The sequence below is a fragment of the Lissotriton helveticus genome, chromosome 7, assembly GCF_964261635.1.
Source record: "Lissotriton helveticus chromosome 7, aLisHel1.1, whole genome shotgun sequence".
Lineage (NCBI taxonomy): Eukaryota > Metazoa > Chordata > Amphibia > Caudata > Salamandridae > Lissotriton > Lissotriton helveticus.
The window spans coordinates 1580015345-1580036686 of record NC_136068.1 but is presented as its reverse complement, the minus strand read 5'-3'; positions in this window follow the sequence as shown (position 1 = coordinate 1580036686).

The window sequence follows — 21342 nt, the reverse complement described above, 5'->3', positions numbered from 1 at the left end:
TTAAAATCATACCTTGAACTATACAAAAAAAGGCTTTTCTTCTATATTACATACATGGTTCATTGTTCATTTCTTTTCCGTCACAGCATTTGGGGCTATAGTTAATCTACATATCACATGGTAGTTTGTTTATTAACTCTGGTACAGCAATTTGGAGCTAGGTGTAATATGCATATCACGTGGTAATTCTTTTGTTAACTCAAGGGATATGGAATTCACCTTATTATGTTACAGAAGGATTTGAGACATAGCTGGCATTACACATGGGGCTTTACAAAGTAGTAAAGGGTGCAGACCTTTCCTACGTCAGAGAGAAGAATTCTCTGGGAACATACCTGTAGAAACACTTTTCTTTCCACAAATCCGTACTTTTCAATTTACTCGGGTTTGTGGTTCCAGGATGGTTCGAGTTTTGTAGGTGATCTGGTGTCTTAAATTCCAGATAAATAGGCCTTAAACAAATGAAATTGATCTTGTAATATTATGTACAAAAGGCTAGGACTAAATAATCAATACTCAGTTCTGTCTCCATTTACCTTAATTCATCAGGTGATTTCTTTAGTAGGAGGAACTGGAAGGGAGCCACCGTATTTTGTTATGTTAAAAAACCGCTATGGATTAGAAAATAGAAAATCATAAAGGCTCATTTGTAGTACCCTTATGTTTTGTAGGTTTATGAAAGTTTCAACCGTACTAGTTCCATTACTAACTAGTGTTCCTATATTACAAGAGACGGGGCTACTGGAGTGTATTAATAGAACTCACCAAAAAATAGGGGGTTAATCGTCCCTTCAATGCAGAGCCACTGGATGCCTTCAATTCAATCCACGGTGTCGGTGTACTTGCGTTATCAATAACATTAGCATGGAGGTTCCTTATTTCCCTCGGTGCTGTGTAAAATTAAATGAAACACACAGTCTTACTAAATACTTGTTTATTCAAACTTCATTATTTCATTTAGGCTGTCTTCATGGATTTAGACGCCTAGAATGCGTTCTATTCTGACCATATTTATTAAATGTAGTCCATTAGTAATGTTAAATTATATTTATATGGAGTAATCCTAAATGATCATTACTTATGGGAACAGAACCCAAAACAGACACATGGGCCATCCCATACTATTCCTGTCAATTGCCATTGGGTCTATTTTTTCATTTCCCATTTTTTTCTTATTTCCTCAGTTTCTTGAACCGTGCAGCATTAACTCCTATGGTCTCTCTTTAGGCTTCTTAAGTAATGCTCTGCCTAACTTAAGCACTCTCTGCAGAGAGCAAACACACAGCACTTACCTATCGTGTGAAAAGCGGCCTCCCTGCTCCCCTCACAGTCCTGATCTCCTTCGACGTCTATCAGCCAGTGTTATTACTGGCAACACCAAGCGTCTTCCTTTTAAAGGAACGAGCTTGGCGGGAAGCGGGACTAATTGGGCTTATTATTCAATTAAGGCAGCCGGGGAATGTCCGGACTACATTTGTAGTTTAAGCACTGATGGTGCTTATACTGGAGCGCTGGTTAGTCGCAGGTAACGCGTCATTACTACGCGTTTTCCTTTCTTAGAACTACAATAGTAGTTCTACGGACCCCGCGTTTCCTTGTTGTCAAGGTAACGCGTCATTTTTATGCGTTCTGTATCTTCGGACTACACTTGTAGTTCTATGTTACTCGCGTGTTTATCTAGTATGATCTACTATACCCCGCTCTGCACTAGTAGTTAGATGTTTCTTGTGCGTTCTCTTGAGCATTAGTATTTCATTCTATGCCCTTGTTGTACTTAGTGCGGACCAAGACTATGTCGATCCGCATTTGTCATGCTATATTCTTTGCGTGACGTTGTGGTGCGTTGTTATGTTCCCGGACCACAATAGTGATTTTATTTTTATTCTACACTTGCTAAGTATCAGGAGTGCGTTTGGTGCTCTAGAGGTTAAGGACGCCAACCAATATAAACTTTGTATTGAAGTTATATTTAAATTGTAGTTCGCTTAAATGATTTTTTGGCAAGGATATGTATATAGAACCCAATAATTTGATTACAGCGGTTCCTATTAAAAAGAGGGTTTATAAAGGGAACAGAACACGACAACTCCATAATTAGCTGCAGTGCAAAAATACATGCAATAATTAAAGCAGGACTAAAGGTTGTGATGAAGGGGATAAAAATGAAACTAAACTAGCACCTCTTTAGTTGGTTCGAATACAGAAAGTGCAATCAGATGCCCGGATATTTTAAATATTGAGGCTCATTTTTAACAGACGTTAAGTCTCGATTCCCATTTCTGTCCCCCGCAGGACCCTCCACTAGTATTTTGGGCATATTATTATCAGTAGGAAGAAACACTGGTTATAGAATTTTTTCCCAGTCTTCCCTGGAGTTCAGGCCGTCATTCACTGAATTGAAGCGGGACATAAAAAATTGCTCCCGTCTTTTACGTTTCGTATTAATGTCACCTCCTCTCATATTCTGAGTGACAATTTCCAGGCCGCACCATTTTAAGTCTTCTATTTGATGTCCTGTTTTTCTCCAATGTTCTGTCAATGGTGCTCCTACTTTGTTACATCTGATTGCTGATTTATGTTCGTTTAATCTAATTCTGATTTCCCGGGATGTTTCGCCGATATAGACCAGCTCACATGGACATTTAATAAAGTAGATTAAATTTTTGGTTCTACAGTTGATAAAAGATCTGATCTTATGTGTTCGTTTTTTATGTTCAACTGTCTGACCCTTAATTATACTACTGCAGTTAGTACAGTTACTACACGAGAAAGTGCCAACAGGTAAGGGGTTGTTATGTATCGTTTTCTGGGTTGACTCTAGTTCTCTATAGGTGTGGACCAAACTGTTTTTAATTGTACGATTTCTTCTGAATGCGACAATTGGTTTAGCTATTGGTTGACTGTTGTCTTTGTTAGGTATCAAATTCCAATTGCGATTGATGATGTTTTTAATTTTATTACTGACCCCACTGTAGTTAGTCACAAAAACCAACCTTTTATCCTTTGTCGTTGGTATCTGTTTCTTTTCAAGGAGGTTATCTCTGTTGAAATATTTAGCTCTTTTTAATGATTGCTTAACCATTTTTTTCGGGTATCCCCTATCTGTCAGTTTTTTTTATAGTATTTCTGCATGCTTGAGGAAATCCTTACTCTCTGTACAGTTGCGTTTTAGTCTCAGAAATTGTCCGAATGGGATATTATTTTTCTGACTTGGGGGATGGTAGCTTTGGTAATGGAGCATGGTGTTCCTGTCTGTTTTCTTGGTAAATAGCTCGACTTGTAAGCTGCCCGAGGAGTGTTTAATCACAATATCTAAAAATTCACACTTTTCTGTACTGTATTGGCTTGTGAAATTAAGGTTGTCATCACCAAGGTTAAGCCAGGTAATAAAATCATCAAGATGTTCCTTGGTTCCTGTCCAGATGAAAAAAATATCATCTATATATCTTGACCACATAGTGATATTTTCATAGAATGGGGCTAAGGGATTGTAGATGTGTCTATCCTCAAACTGTGCCACATAAAGACATGCCAGGCTGGGAGCACAGGTGGCTCCCATGCTGGTGCCCTTGATTTGTTTATACAATTCTTTTCCAAACAGGAAAATATTATTTTTCAGAACTACTGTTACGCAGTCTATGATGAATGCCGCATGCGCATTGGGATCCTGTTCATCTTCACATAGTGTCTGTTTAATAGTTTCTATGGTGTTGTCTTGGGGGATATTAGTGTATAAGGCTTCTATGTCTAATGTGACTAAAAACTGTGTCTCTGGGTTAAATGGGAAATTCTCAACTTTTTGGATAATAGCCGCTGTGTCCTTGATGTATGCTTTTTGTTTCACTACATGTGATTGTAGAAAAATATCGGCATACTTACTTAGGGGCTCGGTAAGTGAACCAATGCTAGACACTATGGGTCTCATTGGTGGATCAGAGGTGTTTTTATGGACTTTTGGTAGTCAGGGCCTGGGGTTCTCCGTCCTCAGCTGGAATATGAATGGTTTGGGTGACAAGATAAAGCGAACCATGGTGAGTCAGCTCATTAGACGACACATGCCAGACGTTGTATTGTTGCAAGAGACGCATCTCATGGGAAGGCGATGTATGGCGTTGCATAGGGGCGGTTACAAACTTGTTGCACATGCTGGCTTTACATCGGGCTCTAGGGGTGTGGGCATCTTAGTGAGGAACTCCTTTCACTTTGCGGTCCGCTCGACCTGGTCTGACAATCGCGGCCGTTATGTAGCTATATCGGTCTTTGGGAGGGTAGGACTGTCACACTTGTGTCTATCTATGTTCCCCCGGCGCTGGGGGTTGATACGTTTCGTGATTTGGGCCGGATGATTCTGACTCTGCCTGTCGGAACCACGGTGCTGGGCGGGGATTTTAACGCAGTCATGGACGGGGAGCTTGATAGGCTCCCCTCCCGAGTGTTGTTGCCCTCTCGTAGGTGGTTGCCCGACTTTATTTCTGTGTCGGGGCTGGTAGATTGTTGGCGTCTCAGACACCCGAGTGCTATTGAGCCTCAGCGGCGCATCACTCCCTTTCATTTTATTGCCAGCGGCACAGGCGCCCATTGTTCGGGACATGGCTCACTTGGCGCGGGGGGGGGGTCTCCGACCACTCGCCGATCTGGCTCCGGCTGTGCATGGGACAGGGTGATGTTGGAAGGATAGCCCCTATAAATGCGTGGTGTCTGAAAGACCCTGCAGTAAAAAAGGAGCTGGTGCGGATTACCGATAGTTATTTCCTTGAAAATGAGGGCTCGGTCACCTCGAGATGCTCCCTTTGGGAAGCGTATAAGAGTCGTGAAAGGGGAGGTGCTCTCCCTTGTATCTGGGCAGAAGAAGAAGAAGAAGAGGGCGGAGTTGGATAGAGTGGAGGCGGATCTCTTGGCCTTGGAAACTGCTGTTTCCTCCGGGGGTGACCCTGGGGAGAGCCATCGCCTCGAACTGCTACAGGATGAATATAGGACTCTGACACGTGACAGTGCGAGGGCACAACACGCCACCACACAGAGCAGGATCTATGAGCACGGGGACAAGGCAGGGAAGCTGATTGCCTGGTTGGAGAAGGGCGACTGGGTGTCTCGATTGGTGCCGGAACTGAGTATTGCGGGCTCGGTGGCCACGTCAGACCCCCAGTTGATAGTTGAGGAATTTGCTCGATACTATGAGGAGGTGTATACCTCGGCCGGAACGTTTACTGAGGCAGATAATGCTGAAATGATACGGGATATACCGATGCCTGCCCTGTCGGATGATCATAGGGAATTATTGGACTCTGCTCTCACGAACGACGAGGTGGCGATGGCCATTAAGGGGGTCCATTCTGGTAGGGTCTCCGGCCCTAATGGTCTCCCCATTGAATTGTTTAAGCCCCATGCTGACCGATTGGCCCCTTATCTGAAGGATATGTACATGGAAAGCCGTGATCGTGGGGTGTTGCCCTACGATCAGCGTGTTGCCAATATTGTGCTAATTTACAAGGAGGGTAAGACCAGGCTGGATTGTTCTTCATATCGCCCGATTTCTTTGTTAAACGTGGAACCTAAGGTTTTGGCCAAACTGTCGGCCAGTCCGGCTTTATGCCGCGGCGCAACACTGCACTTAATCTTCGTCCGCTGCATGGCGTGGTGGCGAGTGCGTCTCGCATCCACGAACCGACAATGTTATTGTCTTTAGACGCAACTATGGCCTTCGACCGGGTGGAGTGGCCCTACCTTTTTGCGGTTTTGACGAAGCTGGGGTTTGGCCCAGTATTCATCGATTGGGTACGTCTTCTGTATTCTGCCCCCTTATCTCGGGTGGTCGTGAATAATCATAAGTCCCGTGACTTTTCTCTTGGACGGGGAACACGTCAGGGCTGCCCCCTCTGGCCTCTTTTGTTCGCTTTGGCCTTGGAGCCGCTCGCGGCCTGGGTGCGGTGGGACTGATCGATTAGAGGGCTGCGTTGGACTTCGGAGTGGGAGGCCAAGATCTCGCCCTATGCTGACGATATTCTGTTGTACCTGACCTCCCCCCGCAGTTCCCTCATTGTATTCATGGATGTCCTCGCTAGCTTCGGGAGGTACTCGGGCTTCGCGATCAACTGGACGAAATCAGTCCTTTTTGTTTTGAGTGGAGATCCCCCTAGGGTGCCTGGGAACTGCCCCGTGAAAGTGGAACCGGTCAGTTTTTGCTACCTCGGGATTCATATTTCTAGGGATCCTAAGGTACGCTTTTGGTTGAATTTGTTGCCCCCTTTGGCTAGACTTCGCGCTGATGTTGCGAGGTGGAAGACGTTACCGCTCTCTCTGTTGGGCCGCTCTGTCCTTTTCAAGATGATGGCTCTTCTGTGATTTTTATATGCTCTACAGAATTCCTTCGACCCTGTGCCCCCGTCGTATTTTGGAGAGGATGAGTCTTTGCAGCGTAGCCTTCTATGGAAGGGGAGGCCGCGTATTGCATTGTCGAAGTTGATGCTGCCTTGGTATGACGGGGGCATCGGTCTGCCCAATATCCGGAAGCACTACTGGGCGTCCCAGTTGGCCCCTATCAACCACGTTATTTACGGCTCTCCGGTTGATCCGGGGTACGCGATGGACCGTGGTCAGGTGCCGGGGGGAGAGTACACCCGTGTGCTATATGCGAGGCGTGGTCATTCTCCGTTGGTGGGGCCCCCCTTGATCTCTACGAGAGTGTGGCATGAGGCCAACAGGGACCTTAAATGGGCTGGGCGCTTGACACTGGCTACCCCGTTGTGGAGTTCTGAGAAGTTGGGGATGCTTTGGAAAACGAAAGGGTTTGACCGCTGGGATTTGATTGGTATAACTCAGGTGCGTGATGTGTGGGGTAAGGGCAGGATGTTGACTTTTGAGGAGCTGCAGGCTAAGTATCAGCTGAATGAGACGGAACGGTTTCGATACCTCCAGATTAGCCATGCTCTATGTGCTGTTATCCCCAGAGGCGAAACGCCACCGGTGGCCGACCCACTGGAGGATCGTTTGCTAGATGGCCTTGTCCCCACTAAAACGATTTCCTTTACATATAGCAAACTGATCAACCATACTGAGGACCCCCTGGTGCAGTTGCGCGAACAATGGGTTGCTGATGGCCTTGTACTTGATGAGGAGGATTGGAGGGAGGCGGTGTCGGCCCCCAAGGAGGTGGCAGTCCCTATGAGGCTTCGATTGGTTCAACTAAGGATTTTACACCGCTCCTATATCACGGGTCCGCGATTGCAGAGGATTGGTTTGGCCGGGTCTGCTGATTGTAGAAGAGGGTGTGGTTCGCCTGGGACGTTCCTGCACATTTTGTGGGAGTGTGAGAGGGTCCATGATTTCTGGACCAAGATACATTCGAAAATGAGCGAAGTGTGGGGAGTGAGGGTCGAGATGGAGGCAAGAAGATGTTTGTTGAATGTGTGGGAGCCTACGGACCTGCCGAGCCATGGTAAGATCTGGGTGGCTCTCGCTTGTGCGGTTGCTAAGCGGAATATTGCACAGCTTTGGGGTGCTTCTCGGGCACCTCGAGTTGGGAAATGGATGGAAGACCTCGACTGGTGTATGTTTCGTGAGAAGTCTGTATATGTGTCCAGAGGACGACCCCGCAAATGGGTCAAGATCTGGGGAACCTGGAATGCCTATCAAGGCGACATCTGTGAACCACCGGAATTAGATCCTGTTAGTGAGGAACAGGAGGATGCCTAGGTCCACTCCCTTCTTTTAATTGATTGCTTTTCTTTGGAAGTCCGCATCTAAACATATGTAACAATGGTCACCTCGTGCACTCTGGTCGATGTTTGTATATGTATTGTTTGTTTCTTTTTGTTAATAAAAAAGAATAAAAAAAAAAAGTCAGGATCCCCTGGAGCCACCCTGTATCTCCGTGCAATGGTTTTAGAAACTGCCGGAGCCGAAAATGGCTTGCGCAAGTCTTTCATTACAGGCTCAGTGATTGCCTCATTGAATGGCAGTAGAGGTTCTATTACAGAAGAAGATGAATGAAGAACTTCTGTTAAAATGTTCGATTTAAACTCAGTAGTAGGAAGCTGAAGATCCAAAAGCTCTGCTGCCTTTTTGATCACTGTGTGATAAGGGGCCACATCCTTTGAAGGAGTATCTTGCTTTCCTCAACTCAGTAAAATAGTCATCTGAGTCTTCATCCATTTCCTCCAACTGATACCTCTGTTCCTCTATAATCCTCTGGGCTTCTCTCCTAGACCTTATTCTAGGTACCGGCGTCGATGGAGCCAAGACCGACTCCGTCGGAATCGGAGCCGGCGTCGTACACGGATCCGTCGGCACAGCCTGCGCCGAATGAGGTCGAGCAGACGGCGCCGGAGAAGATGGAAACAGTGTCAATGTCCTCGGTACCAGGAAACTCCAAGACGGTGCAGTCGGAAGAAATGGCATGAAAGGGGCCTGGGCATAGGCCTGAGGAACCCCCAAATTAAAGGCTAATCGACCCATGGGACCCGAAGGTGCTCCAGAGGGGTACATAGCTCTATGGAAAACTCCATACATAGCATTTAGATAATGCGATGAATCTTGACCCGGGCCAGGGAAAGGAGGATAGGCCCCCGGGACAGACTCTGAAGCAGGTGTTACAGTGTTTGGGCCAGCTGGCGCCGACGGTGGAGCCAATGGAGTCGCCTGCTCATCCGGCACAGGAACCTCTTCTATTGGAGCCTGGAGAATGTTCCGAAGTCGGTGAAGGAACCGGCGTCGGAGATCGAGGTGGAGAGGGTGCAGGAGAAGCCGATTTTGCAGGAGAAGCTGGATTTGAGGGAGAAGGAGACACAAAGTCCTTACGGCGTCGACGAGATGGAGAGGTCGACTTCGGCGCCGCTTCTTTATCAGAATGGTGTTTTGATGAATGCCTCTTCTCCTTGTGCTTCTTGGCTCTCAAGGCATGCCCCGACGTCGACTTCAAGCCCGAGCTCAACCTCGACTTGGAACGAGACATCGACCTTCTTCTGCCTCTTTTCTCCTTCCTCATCCTCGCCATGAAGAGCTTCACTTCTCTTTCCTTAGTGCCTTCGGATTCATTTTCCTGCAGCAGGCACATCCCTCGACGTCGTGATCCGACGACAGGCACCAAACACAATCCTCGTGTGGATCTGTAATGGACATATGCCTTCCCACTCCCTGCAGGACTTGAACCCGGACTTCCTCGACGACATCCTTAAAAGGAAACAAGAAGAAGCATAGGAATACAGCCAGAAACACAAAGTATCAAGCGAAACTATGGAGAGTCCTAGAAAAACCGTTAGCGTTGACGGCGTGGAAAAAAGGGAACTGACGTCATCACGCCGACGAGGCTCTCTTGAGTCGCGAGCGGAGCCGGACTTCTGTGACGTCATCCTCGTCGGCGTGGAGAGCTACAAAAAATTCCGAATGCTGCTGGTGCAGGGGATATTCACAAGGTGAGGAATCCTCTGGCAGATGTATCCATCAGAAAATAAACGTCTGTTGTTCAGCACCATGTAAAACCCGGGCTTTGTAGTCCGTATATATGAAACGCCATAGTTTGTCTCCATGCCCCCTACATCTATGCAGAGGGTCGGAGGGGCTCAGGTTGTCGCACTATGTAATGCGAGGCTTTTAGTAACACCCTTTCAATGGTCTCTCTAGCCACCCACACAGCCCTTTCATATTACACTTTGCCTCAATCTGTGATACATGTAACGTAATCCTACCGTAGGTCTGTGTCCATGGGTTACGGATACCAGCACGATCTGACGTCTTTACCTTTTCTCATAGCGTCTTTTACCGCACTTCAGGCCATTCTAAGTGTTATACAGATGCTGTACTGTTACTGACAAATGGCATCGTTGGGCCTCTGACGTTGTTGAACGATGAACTCTCCGCCGGACCGGCTGTGTCTGTAGCCGGGCCCTGCTGGTCCTGTCGGCTTAGAAGCCAGAGTGGGCCCTGGCATACATACCTTAGGTGACTGCCAATGACCTCCAGGCACTGAGGATGGCAGAAAAAAGGTTCATATTTATTTTGCTGTTAATTCTCAAGTGTATAGCTGTAGAACGGTGAACAGTTTTTTGTGGGGGTGGGGGCGGTAAATTATAGTAGGGTGTCTTGAACATGCCGCTTTGTGTGCTCAGCCCTGGTGCCAGTTTGTGTAGTTGTGGGGAGCTACATAACTTTATAAATAGGAGTCTAGACCTTTGACCTACTTAGTTTCTAAGCGCTATGTGGAGGCTGGGCGCTATAATCCACCAGCACGTCTGTATTTATATGCTGGAGTGGCCCAGGCACGCTGATTTCTTTTTTGTCGCTGATTGTCCCTTGTTACACATCACCCTGGGATGTACAAACAGCAGATTCCAAAGTTGAGGCTATTGTGGCCCGGGCTAATCTCACTGTTTGTTACCTGTGAGTTTCGGACGTTCATAGCGCTGCGCACTTTCACAATAACTTTCCACTACTCCTATCTAATTAAAGTACTATTTCAAACATTCACCCTCCCGTTGTTTATATCCCACACCTAACAATGAAACCATAAGACAAAAAAATTAAAAGAAACCAGGAAAAATGTACAGCATTGCATAAAGTTAAACTACACCAGTTGGTGTTAATTCTGGTTTTTAGTAGGATACTTCTGTTGTATATAATATTTTTTGGGTTATATATAAGGTACAAGAAATGGTTATAACACTATTTTTATTATAACTTATACATTTTCAACATGCTGCACAACAATCACAATGCTCTACAACACATATCAAAAATGTTAACAAAGCCAATAGCTCTATCTAAACACTTATAACGTATCAGCTCCCTGGTTCTCAGAACACTAAGGCTCCTTAGACAAGAAGTAAGGAGACAGGAGCGCCTATGGCATTCTAGCTGGGACCAAAAGGATAGAGAAGTCCACAAGATCCTGTTAAAAAGACACAAGCTGGAAGTGATTAAGACCAAACAAGAATACTTTACGGTCCTCACATCCTCACTCTCATCTCCTAGAGAACTTTTCAGGATTGTCGACTCTCTTACTTCTCTCCAGATCCCAGATTCTGTTGTTGCATCTCAGGAGCTCTGCAACAAGATAGCCTCCTTCTTTCAGTCCAAAATATAGGACATTTACATTGCCTTGGAGTCGCAAAGATCCTCTACCGCCGAGCCTCCGGTGCCCGCTGTCCTGGGCTCTAATTCTGTAGAACTATCTCGGCTCGTGGGTCTTGAATCCTTTCCTCCTCTCTCTTGCCAAGATCTTGAGATTCTCCTTAACAAAACTAAATCTGGTTCTCCGCTAGATGTCTGCCCGCTAAAGATCCTTAAGCAGTGTAGAGAATCCCTCCTTCCCCCTTTGGTTGACATCATGAATAGGGCGATGAAGGAGGGCATTTTTCCCCAGCAGTGGAAAAATGCTGTGGTTAAACCACTGCTCAAGAAGCCCTCTCTTGACCCTGGGGTATTAAAAAACTTTCTCCCCATCTCACTGCTCCCGCGAAGATGTTAGAAGCCTACTTAAATAAACATCTGGCTGCCTTCGTGGAGAGTTCGGGCTGTCTGGATCTATCCCAGCATGGATTCAGGAGGGAACATAGCACCGAGTCTGCCCTCAACATAGTGCTTGATAACATCCGCACGCGGGTAGATGGGGGACAGACCTCCCTTCTGATCCTTTTAGACCTCACGGCTGCCTTCGATACCCTTTCTCCCTCGGTATTAACATCTCGACTGAAGGAGATTGGGGTTCGGGGGGCGGCCCTGGGGCTCCTTTCCTCTTTTCTTGATCATAGAGAGCAAAGGGTGATGCTGGGTCAGTTTCTATCTCCATCCCTGTCTGTGCAATGTGGGGTCCCTCAAGGGTCAGCGCTTAGTCCTACCCTTTTTAACATTTATGTGACCCCCTTGCCAGACTTATTAGATCTTTTGGGATGGAGGTAGTCTCCTATGCGGATGACACCCAGATCCTCGTCTCTCTCTCCCAGTCAGTTACGTCGACTGCCGCCAACTTTAGATCTTGCATGGAGGCAGTCGGCCAATGGATGATTCACAATTCATTGAAACTGAACGGGGAGAAGACTGAGGTGATGGTGTTTGGAGGAAAGGAAGAGATCTGGTCAGCTGAGTGGTGGCCGGATTCACTGGGTGCCTGCCCTGATCCTACCTCCTCGGCTAAAAATCTGGGGGTTATGATCGATCCTATCCTTAGCATGTGCCAACAGGTCAACAGGACTGTATCGACCTGTTGGGGTATCATCCATATACTAAGGAAAATCAGGCACTATCTCTCTTTGCAGGCAAGAAAGAAACTTGCCGTTGCGCTCCTGGGCTCTCGTCTGGACTACTGCAATGCGCTGTATGCTGGACTGAATAAAAGTCAGCTACAGCGCTTGCAGGTGGTCCAGAATGCAGCAGCCAGATTTGTTCACGATCTACCCCGACGTGCCTCTGCCACCTCTGCCCGGAAGCAGCTTCACTGGCTTCCCATTGTGGACTGTATCTTTTTTAAGATCATGTGCATGGTCTACAAGGCTTTAGCTAAAACCAGCCTCACTGGCATTGGATCTATTCTGTCCCATTATAATCCTGGCAGGAATCTTCGTTCCTCTAACAGACTTCTTCTTTCCGTTCCTCGTATTCGGAAGACCAGATGGGGGGGTAAAGCTTTCTCCAATCTGGCCCCTAAATGGTGGAATGCTCTCCCTCTTGAAGTAAGGTCTCTCCCCACTCTACAAGCTTTTAGATCTGCCCTAAAGACCCACCTCTTTGTACGCGCATACCTGTAGTGGTGCTTTGCAATTTCGACCTTTTGATAGGCGCCTTGACACCTTCGGGTTTAGTTTGCGCGATATAAATGGCATAATAAATAAATAAATAAATAAATAACGCCACAAAGGCGAGACCTATTGTCTATGCCACTGCTTGTTTGTTCTTGTCCCCTGTATTTGAAAGAAAGCAGATAAATCATGGGTAAAGAGTTTTTTGGGGAATCGTGTGCAGGAAAAAAGGCTGCATCAGGAATTGGTGAAAAGCACTGGGATGTGCTAATATCAGACTCTATGTAGTCCGGAGCCTGTTTAATACCTTTCACTAAGGTCTCTCCTTTTCCAATTTAGATCTGGCTCAGTGCGACGCCTATTGAGCTTCGGAAAGCTTGCTGATGTCTTGGGAGGAACTGTCTGCGCTTGTCCTTGTGATGGGGTCTTATACAATCACTACTGCATTATATGTTCTTTTGAAACTATTTTAACCATTCAGGAAGACGTTTTATTAAACTGCTATTAAAAACGTTAGGGTACCGTAGATGTGTGAAGGCTCTGCGCCAGTTTCAATCACTGAACACGCCAATTATTTGCTTTAGGGTGACTACATTTCTTAAAGCTGCTATTCGAGCCAGGAAAACAATGGAAGGGTAACATTGTGTGTTTTAATGATGTAATGGCCCTTTAGTTTTAGATATCTACTGTTTTTGATCATGCACCGTGCACTTTTTAGGTATGCTGCTAGTTTGATTTATAAGCTGCTGCTATATTCTGCCGAGTGTTTTGCTTGTATGAAATAAGGGTTAGCACATTATTTTAATGCTATGTAACAGTGCAGGAGAGGATGGAGCTGTTCATTTTAACCTGTTTTATGATCATTTTCTGTGTATTGTATGGATATGAGTCTTATGGCCTCGATTGGTCGAATAAAGATTCCTTGAATTGAATTGACACAAGTCTGATTGTCAATATGATGCCCAGTTGGGAGTGCGCACTAACGCACAAGTTACTTACCTTCGGTAACGATATATCTGTAAGAAACAGTAGTTAGTGTTGATTCCTTACCTTAGAATATCCCCAGGCGTCAGACTGGATCCGGAAAGTTTTGCGTAGCAGTACCCCTGCGCGTCGGTAGGCTCGTCTATGGCTCAGCGTCAGTCGTCATCGTGGTCGCCGGGATGATGTCGTCGGAGCACTTAGATGCCGCCCTTGCGCGCTAACGTCAGTTCTTGTACATAGCTTTCCGCGCCAGGAATGCAGAGCCATGCCAGAGACCGACACTGGTGCCATAAAACTAGGGCCCTCAAAGGGAAATACCTGAACCCTAGATATCGGTTCGCAGAACGGGGAGGATGGGTGGGGCGGTAAGGAATCTAACACTAACTACTGTTTCTTACAGATATATCATTACCGAAGGTAAGTAACTTGTGCATCTGAAAGAAACAGTTTGGTGTTAGATTCCTTACCTTAGAATAGATACCCCAGCAATACCAACCCCGGTGGTGGGTCTGCGGACCAAGATCACACCAGAAAGTCCTGGAGAACGGAACGGCCGAAAAAGCTATCTCTCCGGACTTGGCTGTCCAGGCAGTAGTGTCTAGCAAACGTGTGCACCGAGGTCCACGTAGCTGCCTGACAGATGTCCTGCAAGGGGACTCCCTGACCCAGGGCAGTAGTAGCCGCCATGGCCCGAGTGGAATGGGCCCTCAGCCCAACAGGGGGCTCCTTTCTAGCCAAAGAGTAGCATACCTTGATACACAACACGACCCACCGAGAGATGGTCCGTTTGTGCACCGCCCATCCCTTCTTCGCGCCCACGTAACCAACAAAGAGCTGGTCGTCCACCCAGAACTGGCGTGTGCGATCAAGGTAGAAGGAGAGCGCACGTTTTGGGTCCAGACGGTGGAGCCGCTCTTCCTTCTTGGAAGGATGCGGATGCGGAAAGAAGGTGGGCAAGGTGATGGACTGCCCGATGTGCAAGGCTGTAACCACCTTGGGCAGGAAAGAAGGACGTGTTTTCAATACAACTTTGTCCGGATGGACAGAAAGAAAAGGAGGCTTAGAAGAAAGAGCCTGGAGTTCACTCACTCTCCTGGCAGAGGTGATGGCAACCAGGAATGCAGTTTTAAGAGTCAGAAGACGAAGAGGGCAATTGTGAAGTGGCTCAAAAGGAGCGCACATCAGATAGGTTAGGACAAGGTTCAAGTCCCACTGAGGCATCATCAAAGGAACAGAAGGAAACAAGTGTGTGATGCCTTTCAAGAATCTATTTACAACAGGGGACTGGAAAAGAGAAGGCTGATCAGGAAGCCTCAATAAGGCAGAAAGGGCAGAGACGTAGCCCTTAAGAGTGCCCAGAGCAGAGCCCTGCTGGGCAAGACAAAGAAGGAAGAGGCAAACCTCTAAAAGGGGGGCAGAGAGAGGATCCACAGCCTTTGCTGTGCACCAAGCCACAAATTTGTTCCACCTGCAGGCATATACCGATTTTGTGGAGGGACGCCTGGCTGCCAGAATCACATCACAGACTTCAGGAGGCAAGTCAAATGGCCTCAACTGCCGCCGCTCAATCTCCACGCATGGAGGTGGAGGCTGGACAGGTTCGGGTGGAGGACCGTCCCCTGCTGCTGCGACAGAAGGTCCTCCTGACGAGGCAGACGAATCGGGGGATCGACTGACATGCTGAGTAGCTCGGGATGCCAGTATCTTCGTGCCCAGTCCGGAGTCACAAGGATGACTTGGGCCCAGCCGCGCCTGATCTTCGTCAGCACTCTGGGCAGAAGTGGTATAGGCGGAAAGGCGTACAACAGACCGCAGCTCCACTCGCAACGAAAAGCGTCTCCAAGCTTCTGTGCCTTGGAAATTCCAACGCGCAGAACTGATGATATTGCGCGTTCTCTTCGGTGGCGAATAGATCTAACCAAGGCTCTACCCACTTCCAAAGAGACCTTGCGCCACGCCAGAGTTCAGATGCCATTCGTGATCCATCATGCACCGGCGGCTGAGTTCGCCCACCCTGGCATTCAGGGAACCTGCCAGGTGTTGTACCACCAGGGTGGCGCCATGGTGTTCCAGCCATGTCCAAAGGCGCGTGCTCCGGTTGGGGTAGGGAGAGAGATCTGCCGCTGACCCAATCGAGGTCCGTGAGCCACCACTGCAACTGTCTTACAGTGCCCTCTGAGATCCGAACGTGGTCGGACAGACTTCCCTGATGCTGCGCCCACTGAAACTTTAGGTCCCACTGCAGAGCCCGCATCCGCCACCTGGCGTGATGCACCAGAAGGATGCAGAAGGCCAACAGCCCCAGGAGCCGCAGCGTCAACCCGGGATAAAGGCTGAAAGATCGGCATCCGAGCCTGAATATCCCGAACCCACTGTTCGGGGGGATAAACCCAAAACTTGGCCGTAGTCTGGAGGTGGGAGACGACTGTCTGGGGCGAGCCGCCTTCAACAACCAACCGTCGAGATAGGGGAAGACAAACCCCTAATCTGCGCAGATGAGCTGCGACCACCGCCATCACTTTCGTGAACACCCGTGGGGCGCTGGTATGGCCGAACGGTAAACTGGAAGTGCTCGTGGCCTACCGTGAACTGCAGGTAACGCCGGTGGGCTGGCAACACGGGGATGTGGAAATGAGCATCCTGCAAGTCCAACCCTACCATCCAGTCTTCTGGGTCCAGGGCAGCTAGGACCTGAGCCAAAGTCAGCATCTTGAACTTCTCCTTCCAGAGGAAGTCGTTGACGTTCCGTAGGTCCAAGATAGGCCGTAGGCCCCCTTTGCCCTTCTTGGGTTACCAGAAAGTAGTGGGAATAGCAACCACGTCATACTTCTGGACCAGGAACGATCTCGACAACCCCCTTGGCCAAGAGGGCCATAATTTCCTCTTGGAGAAGTCGCAAGTGATCCCCCGACATGCGGTGGTACTGCGGTGGCATGGCTGAAGGGGTTGCCTCGAAGGGGAGGGAGTAGCCCCTTCGGACGATTTGCAGCATCCACCTGTCCGATGTGATGGAGCGCCAGTGGAGGAGGTGATGGCGAACCCTGCCCCCAACTGGCATCGAATGGGCCTGAAAACTCAACTAGGAGGATTTTGAGGCAGATGCTGCAGCGGCGGGTATGGACTGACCTTGCCGTTGTCCCCCGGCACCGCCACCGCGGTTACCACGTCCGCGACCACATTGAGGTTGATTCTGCGGCCTGTGGCTAGCTGGATGTGTGGGGGCGCCCCTTTCTTGGCCACGAAAGGGGCGAAGTCTGCTGGCGTTGGCCGAGGCCCAAGGACTTGGCCGTAGCCCTAGAGTACTTGAAACGCTCCAGCGCGCTGTCCGCCTTGTCGCCAAAGAGGCAAGGGCCATCAAAGGGCATGTCCATAAGGGAGGCCTGGACATCGTCCGAAAAGTTGGCGGACCTCAGCCAGGCGTGGCGGCGAACCGCCAATGTCGTTGCAATCGCCCTGCCTAGCGAGCCTGTGGTATCCAGTCCACACGAATAGAATATCGTGCTTGCATCCCTTCCCTCCGCAAGGGCTTGGGTAAGCTTTGCCTGGACCTCCGCTGGGCACTGCGGCAGCACTTCCTCAACCGTATCCCACAAAGAGTGGGAGTAACGGCCCAAAAGGCAGGCGGTGTTGACAGACCGCAACCCCAAACTCAGTGAGGAGCTTCTTACCGAACTGGTCGTACCTTTTGGATTCTCGATCCGGAGGGGCAGTCGGGAATGCGGTCTGGGAAGTTGAGGCCTGGATCACCAGGCTCTCAGGGGTGGGGTGAACAGATAGGAAACTGGGGTCGCCCGGAGCCGGGCAGTGGCGTCGGGCCACGTTCTGATCTACAGGGAGGCCTGTAGAGGGCTTGGGCCAGGTGCCCAACAGAACGTCAGAGAGGGCTTCATTGAACGGCAGGAGAGGCTCCGAGGAGCTTGCCTGCGGTTTGAGCACCTCAGTGAGAAGGTTAGTCTTGATGGCCTTGACTGGGAGCTCAAGAGCCAAGGCCTTGGCTGCCCTATTCAGCACCACGCTATAAGCAGCCCCCTCCTCCGTAGCCACGGTAGGAGGGGAGACAAAACCAGTGTCGGGGGGAGTGTCCAGACCACTGGCCTCGCCCAGTTTGTCTGCCCAGTCCTGGCTCAATGGGCACTGCAGTGCCAGAGGGTCCTCAGACCCCTCCCAATCCCCCTCGTCATCCATCTCCTGAAGGTCAGGAAGAAATGATGGAGCCGGGTCGTCGGTGAATGGCTCACTGATCGGCTGCGAAACGGCGCCGGGCGGCGCTGGTCCGACGCCGGATCCGGACCAGGGTGGGGATCGGGGACGACGCTGCCCGAGGACGGCGCCGGGGGAGACACCCTTGGTGACATCGGCGGAGAGGTCGTAAGGTCGACCGGCGTCATCACGGATCCAGGCCTGGATCCTGAGGAACCCTGCGGCGTGGGGACCGGAGTCATCGACGGTGCCTGGGCCGAAGCCGCCGGCCCGCTTGGGCTCCTAGACGGGTCCGTGGGGCCGAAGGTGCCTTGGCGGGACCAGACGGAGGAAAGTGCGACCTCATGGCCGTAAGGAAGGCGCTGATCTCCTCCGGCATCGCGTTCAGCCCAGGGACCGCCGGGTGTGGAGCTTGACGCAGCGCTTGCGGCTCCGGCGGAGCCGCATGGGCGTTGTCGCCCGAACCCCCGGCCGCGTCGCGCGAGCGTTGGGGGGAGTCAGAAGAGCGGTGTCGCTTCTTCGACTTCTTGTGCCTCGACTTACCTGAGGACTTCGAGCCCGATGAGTGGTGTCGACTCGCCGAGCTGTGATGACTGTGGCCCCGCGACCGGTCCCTCGACATCCTCCTGGACCGGGACCTGGAGTGGCGCCGGGCCGACTGCCGGAGCTCGAGGAGCTTACGGGACCGCTCCCGCCTAGCCTTCGATGTCAAGGCCCAGCAGTCGGGGCACGACTTATCATGGTCGGCCCGAGGCAATAAAGGCACCGACAGTGGGGGTCGGTAACCGGCATCAGTCGGCTACAGTCGTCGCAGGGTTTGAACCCGGGCATCCCTACCAGCACCGGAGTCGAGAATCGACTCGAGAAGATCAAAAATAGATCGAAAAAAGTTAGTCAAAAAGTGACTAGGAGTACTGCTCTTCCCGGGTCTGCGCTTGCTGTCGCGGAAAAAAAAAAAGAACTGACATCAGCGTGCGAGGGCGGCGTCTAAGTACTCGGACGACGTCATCTCGGCGACGACGGATGCAGAGCCGCAGACGACGCCTACTGCTATGCAAAACTTTCCGGATCCAGTCTGACGCCTGGGGATATTCTAAGGTAAGGAATCTCACACTAACCTCTTTCTTTCAGATAAATTATATTGTGGTCCTTTAAGGGAGCCATACGCCTGATGCAATCATCCAAAATGCTCCAACACATGTATAAACTCCACTTTGGTCCAGCTTATATGTCACTGGCTTCATGGACTGTGGAGATTAGATTTAACAGTAAGAGTTGTAGTGGTCCCCCCACTTCTACACCGCTCGTCGTAGCTCATCTGACTCAGGTGGGATTGGATTGAGGCAGCGAACATTGATACGGTTTGCTCAGTTTCTATGAGAACCCTGGTGTGCACTGAGTTCTGCCGAGCAGAAGAAAAATCCTTGCAGTGATGAAGAGTGGAGATGGCACCTGCCAAGATGGACAATTTCATGGTAGACAGATCTTAGTGTAGATGAGGAGATTTTGGACTCACCTACAGTTTCTCAAGTTGTCTGCAGTAGCTCTCTTTAGGATGGGCAGGCAGGGTAAATGGGAGTGTAGATGAAAGGTTTGCTGTCCCTTCATTTCTAAATAGACAGCTTCTGCGGGGTAAAGGGCTTACTGGTGCTTGTCAGGTTAGAAGCGCATTTGTTAACTTCCAGTTAGACTTGAATTGGGGTGTGTATATTTATTACCTTAGCAGGCAGGCCCAGTTTTTGCACAAGGTTAGTTAATTTCAAGGACCAAAGAGCGGTAGTCCCCTTTTTAACTCTGGAAAGATTACTTGGAAAGGTAGACTATTTTCTCTTTTCAATCACTTCCAGACTGTTTTTTTGCTGTGGTTGATGTAACTCGGCAGCTCTGTAAAGGATCGAGGGCTTTCTATCGGGTAACGCCGGAACTGTTGGCGCAGGCATGTCAGGATCACCCCTGCCCTTTGACAGGGGACCTGCATAGGGATCTGGAGCAGTTGCATGTGTGGCTCACTGAGAGGCTCGACGATCTGGCCCCGGTGAAGCCCCTTCGCGACGCTGTAAAACGGGTGTCCGCACCCTGGTTTACGGAAGCGCTGCTGATATCACGAAGGCAGTGCAAGGTCGCCGAAAGAGCGTGGTGTATGCAATATGACCCCGCTGCTAAACTGGCCTACCGAGCCGCGGTTAAAATTTATCATCGTGACATTCTAACTGAGAAAAGAAGTTATTTTTCCAGGAGAATTGAAACTGCTTCCAATTCCTGTAAGGAGGTATTTGCCATCGTTAGGGAATTTATGGCTCCTCGAGCCTCTGAGACCCAGACACCCCCTACGGAGGCGTGGATAAGCGCCTTGGCTAATTTTTTCACCTCCAAGATTAAGCTGATCCAGGACTCTTTCCCTCCGAAGGGACCGGAAGTATCTGGTGACCCGGAGGATACTTCTGCCATTCCTGCCAGCACAGGCCCGGTTCTGGCTGATTTTCCATCACTTTCCGATACGTCATCGTGGGAATTGATGGCCGGCCTGAAGTCAGGATCACCTCTCGACGTTTGTCCGGCCAAATTTCTGGCTAAAATGGCCGAAGTCCTCAATCCCATCGTGAATCCTATTTTGAATCGCTCTCTTGGAGAAGGGGTGGTTCCGGAGGTCTGGAAGCAGGCGATGATTATCCCTTTACTTAAGAAGCCCGGACTGGATCCGGAGGTGTTGGCCAATTACAGGCCCATTTCGCTTCTGCCTGCTTTTGCCAAGATCCTTGAGAAGCACGTGCACAGGGTGCTCTCGGATCATCTGGAATCTTGTGGTAAATAAATAATTAATTACCGGTACTATTTTTCTATGCATTAACTGAAAAGGATAGCTCAATAAATAAGAGGCAGAATCCGTGGTATCTGAGTCGTATGGGCTTTAATCAGATGGCTCGAGCCAATGGACCATCGGGTTCCATCACCTGCAAAGGTTCAGGAAGGGACAGACACAAGGGAAGAAAAAAAGCCTAATGTCATATTAACATCATACAGTATATATAGTAAAACAGTACAATTGCATTGCATACAGTAGGCGTAACAAATGACAAACGAAAGATAAGAACATATGGGCGTGCAAAGAAGGCGTGCACAGGGCGTGCACGGAGACATGTGATGTAAACGTCACAGAAGTGTCATAAGTGGGTGGACACATGGAGGGGGCTACCTGGGCAGCTGGAACCTTTAACCTACTGGTGCGCGCAAACGAGCCATGACGTGTAACTGGGGAGAGCTGGGGGCTCTGACTTCTGGCACTAGAAGAGGAGACTAAAGTCTGGGATGTCAGGACGACATGTACCTATAGCATATCTGATATCTTGTGTTTGGAGTACATGTTGCTTGAATCTAAAAGTCATCAGGGCAAAGGCTACTTGACACTAAGGCTGATGCATGCATATATTCT